The following is a 5,136-nucleotide window of genomic DNA, read 5'->3' on the forward strand; positions in this document are numbered from 1 at the left end:
GAGGCATGGCGTTAGGTGAAGGAGACAAAACCAGACAAGAGAGGCATGGCATTAGGTGAAGGAGACAAAACCAGACAAGAGAGGCATGGCATTAGGTGAAGGAGACAAAACCAGACAAGAGAAGCATGGCGTGAGATGAAGAAGACAAAACCAGACAAGAGAGGCATGGCGTGAGGTGAAGGAGACAAACCAGACAAGAGAGGCATGGCGTGAGATGAAGGAGACAAAACCAGACAAGAGAGGCATGGCGTTAGGTGAAGGAGACAAAACCAGACAAGAGAGGCATGGCGTTAGGTGAAGGAGACAAAACCAGACAAGAGAGGCATGGCGTGAGGTGAAGGAGACAAAACCAGACAAGAGGGGCATGGCGTGAGGTGAAGGAGATAAAACCAGACAAGAGAGGCATGGCGTGAGGTGAAGGAGATAAAACCAGACAAGAGAGGCATGGCGTTAGGTGAAGGAGATAAAACCATACAAGAGGGGCATGGTGTGAGGTGAAGGAGATAAAACCAGACAAGAGGGGAATGGCATTAGGTGAAGGAGATAAAACTTCTCCACCATTTGAACTTTTATGAACTTGCTCCTTCTACCATCTTTTACTGAAAACATATTTTCTTCTGTCACTAGCATCAGGTAGGAGATCTGAAATTTATTTCTTTGATGCATTACAGAATATATTTTCTTGAAAGACCTTATATCAAACTTTCTTACGTAAAATTTGGGCTGTGAGAGAAGGTGACCACTGTTTTTCAACTATTGTGTTACTTACCCTGACTTATCCTTATTCAGAGGAATAATTTGCATGTCCTGTCCATAGACTCCAACATCCAGTTCACCCTGAATCATTCGAATAACAAGAGGAACATAGATTTTCTTGACGTTACCTTAAGGATCGACAATGACAATAATATACAATCTACCTTGTTTCACAAACAAAGTTAGAAAACCTTACTTCCTTAACATCAACTCCCATCATCCAAATTATAATAATATACAATCTGCCTTGTTTCACAAACAAAGTTAGAAAACCTTACTTCCTTAACATCAACTCCCATCATCCCAATTATAATAATATACAATCTACCTTGTTTCATAAACCAATAAGAAAACTTTACTTCCTTAACTTCAACTCCCATCATTCCAAAGTTTCCAAGAAGGGCACAATTATTGGAGAATTAAACAGAATTGATCGCAACTGTAGTGAAAAACAATACACGCTTCGAACTAAAATCATTTGTTCTGAGCAACAGATATCAACCTTTTTTACATTGAACAAATTTTCAAGGACTATGATTCACAAGAACCAACATTGCACTTCCAACATGAGAAAACACAGATAAACAAGGAAGAAATAAATAATTTTACAAAGATAATGCAATAAAGATTATTTTTATAATGCCTCTAATTGAAGAATCTATCTCTAAGAAAATAAAAACTATAATTAGGAAATATTAATTGCCCTTTGAAGTTATAGAATGGCCATGTATAACCCTAAAAAGCCTACTTTCAAAATCTCATTACACTACCCTACAATTTCTTACAAAAAGGTGTTTGCAATCTAAAGATGAATGTCTTGTCTCCAATGTTGTTTACGTGTAACATCTGCCATCATACGTACATAAGAGAAACTGGAAGAACTCCACACAAAAGGATAGGAAAACATATTGATGCTCTTTATAAACAACAACATGAAAGAAGTACAGTTACAGATCATGTTTTAACCAATCATGTACAAGTAACACCTGACTTGAAATCACCATTCTCAGTACAAGTCCTCACCAAAGCCACCAAGTACACTGACAGAAAATTTAAAGAAGCTTTTCTTATCAAACAAATACAACCACAGATGAATAGGAACAAAGGATGGTGCCTGTAATTTTAATTATTTTATTATATTTTTTATCCTATTTTTTTGTTATTTCACTCTGTAACCTTGATAGAACTTATGTTTATTACAGGTAGTAACAGTTAATTATTTCAACAATAAGCTTTAGTACTTAATATGTCAAAAGCATGCTGTACAAATGCACATTATAGATTGAACTAGAATTTATTATTTAAACCATTTGAAGCTTTGTACTTTCAGTATGTGTTTTAGTGAACGCTCCTGAAGAAGCTGTAAAGCAAAGCACTGAGTGTCTAGTTAAATAACAACATTTTGGTGTTATAAGGTCGTTTATATATACTTTTAATATGTCTTCTATACACCAATATGCACTACGGAAATTAAATAAGTTGAACATGATGTCAATGGTGGAGAAGAAATAGAGCTGATGATATGTAGTCAGAATTGATATAATGATTCATCTTCCAATTGTATTGACTGCAAAGATTTTTGCCTGGTCTGCTTTTTCATTTGTTTGGAACATTATTTCCAAGTCTTTGATCTATTATTCTATAGTGTATTGCCACACCAATGTTCTTAGCATCATTGTCACTGACAAGCAGCCAATCCTGTTAATATGTTCCTTAACTGCCCATTGTCCACTACAGTGAAAAGGTTTTAAATCTTTGCAGGTCATCATAGTCACATTCCATGCTACCAAGATGTACCTCACAATGGTGCTTTCACTATGTTCCATTATAAGTGCTTGTGAATGACCTGATTGCATCTGTCTACCGTGCCATGACATGAACAGTTAGAAACCGTTTTCTTATTGCAGATGACTTATTTGTGATGTTGATAAGGCCGTCCTGTGTCTTGTGAAGCATCAATGGGCTCATGAAGAGAGGGGTAGAGTACTTGGGAATCTTGAAGATAAAGGTAACAACATTTTGTTTATATATTTTGTATCCATCATCTGCAAAGAACAGAAACAAGGACTGAGTGGTTCTCAAATGTAGCAGCCATATAACTGTTCCTTCAGCTATGATGAACATTCAAGCCACTGAGATGTTTCTTGAAGTATATCCAACATTTTCCAGTTCTGGACTTTTCTTGATTGGTGGTTAGGTCACATAGTTGTTTGTGTAAACTCCTTAATGCACCAGTGTGCAGTCAAGATATATTGAGAAAATATTAACACTTCACCTGCCATGTGGAAACAACAGTGGTATACTTGAGTGGTACACCAAAAGGTTCCTTATAACAGTGGCATACTTGAGTGGTACACCAAAAGGTTCCTTATAACAGTGGCATACTTGAGTGGTACACCTAAAGGTACCTTATAACAGTAGCATGCTTGAGTGGTCCACCAAAAGGTTCCTTATAACAGTGGCCTGATGAATGATGAGAAAGTCATTAAAAGCTCAGTTAGCACTGCAAATCCTTCAGTCCAGATATTACTGCAAAGATCATTGATGCCCCCAAATCAAAATCATTTCACAGTTGTGCTCTTTTGTATCATTTGTGATGGCCTAAGGCCTGAAGTGCAGGCTATGATTCATAAGTGTAGTCTTTGGTAATTATGAGGTTTCAACAATAAAGAATCACAAGTAAAAGTGTCACTAACTTAACGGGAATTATTTCGTGAAATTTATGTTGATGAAAAAGATAATAGAACTTCAGCTCTGTTTGAAATTGAAAAAAAATTAAACACTTGAAACTTCTACAGACATTGAGATCAGAGGTCCTGACATTGAAACATCCAAAGAAGACAATCTTAAAGAGTAATGATTTGTGTCAGTCACTCCAACCATGGAACTAATTCAACAAAGGGCTAAATTCATTTTGTAGGCTTCATTTTATTTCCGTCAAATATGTCCCTGTTGAACGGAGAACCTGCTATTACTACAGCCTCATCAGGATATGGTACTTCCTTAAGACTAGATAAGGAACAGTACTATTTCCATGTGGAAGATAATAATGTAGTGGACTTCATCATCACTGATTTGCCATCTGCACCACTTGAGTCCTGCTGTTCATGCAAGAGAAGTAAGCATCTATATTCCTCTCATGTTTGTTCCCAAATAAACCTTTCATGCAGCATATGTTGGAAGATTGTTAATTTGTCATTTTTTTAAGTCCTCTAGATAATTTCATACAAATGCAACACTTTAAAACCAAACACATCTTGTTCCTTTTTTTATTAATTTAGGGTTAACCACATGGAAATATTAAGTAAGCAACCCTGCATTAATAATAACACATTCACATATCAAATGGTAGATACTTCACATCTTCGTTACATGTTCTGACTAGTGTATATAATACATTATAATGTCTTGCACTATTTTGTAAATGGGAAATGTGACTTGTATTGCCTATACATGTTTTTATAGGAAAAAAATAGTTTTTTCTATTTGATAATTAACTTTTTTTAAAGAGACTGTTGCTGCTTAACAGAGTATTTTTTATCTCATAAAACTGTATGAATCTTTGGGAGAATTAAGATTAAACAAATCATCAACTTCTATTGAAAATCTAGTACACAAAAAATAATTAAGTGCAATTTATTATGGATGTTATTGCATAAAATAAAATATCAAAATTTATAGTTGATAAAAATTAAAACTTTCATTTTTGAAAGGGCAGTATTATTTAGAATCCTGTAAGTGTTTCACAATGATAATTAAGTTTAAGTGGAATTATTATATAAAAACACGTTATGTAATAGACATCTTGATTTCTAAAATAAATTACATTCAGTTATATCAAATGAAAAGCAGTAACTTAAACTACAATACCAGGTTTTTTTAACTGCCACAATATTAGAGTTGTCTGAATATTCCATTATTTACCCGAATTCCTGAAAAGAACAAGTTTGTGTGAACTTGGAATATCACAAACATAATTGGGTAACTGTTATTTTTCAACAAGATATGTTTTATATAGTTTTTCATGTTCTTTTTTGTGAAAAACTGGAACAAAGTTGACCTTCAAGATTTCTTTAAAACCCTCAGAAAGATCTGGTTCTTTAAACTTAGATCTGAAAAAAAACAAAACAACAAAAATCTTTGTTTTTATTGTAAACAACCTAAATAAATCATTGGACCTGGTTTTTCAATAGACTTACCACCTGAACATGTTAGCACACACCAGGAAAGGTGCTTGTTTTTATTGTAAACAACCTAAATAAATCATTGGACCTGGTTTTTCAATAGACTTACCACCTGAACATGTTAGCACACACCAGGAAAGGTGCTTGTTTTTATTGTAAACAACCTAAATAAATCATTGGACCTGGTTTTTCAATA

General features: G+C 34.4%; 1 long non-coding RNA gene across 1 annotated transcript in view; it reads left to right on the forward strand.

The window, feature by feature from the left end:
• Positions 1 to 2,122, forward strand: part of LOC111083384 — a 13,756-nt gene extending 11,634 nt beyond the window's left edge. Inside the window, exon 4 of the long non-coding RNA XR_002609012.1 lies at positions 2,087 to 2,122. This is a non-coding gene — a long non-coding RNA (uncharacterized LOC111083384). The remainder of the gene's footprint in view (positions 1 to 2,086) is intronic.
• Positions 2,123 to 5,136: the final 3,014 nt, after the last annotated feature.

The sequence above is a fragment of the Limulus polyphemus genome, unplaced genomic scaffold (assembly GCF_000517525.1).
Source record: "Limulus polyphemus unplaced genomic scaffold, Limulus_polyphemus-2.1.2 Scaffold9321, whole genome shotgun sequence".
NCBI lineage: Eukaryota > Metazoa > Arthropoda > Merostomata > Xiphosura > Limulidae > Limulus > Limulus polyphemus.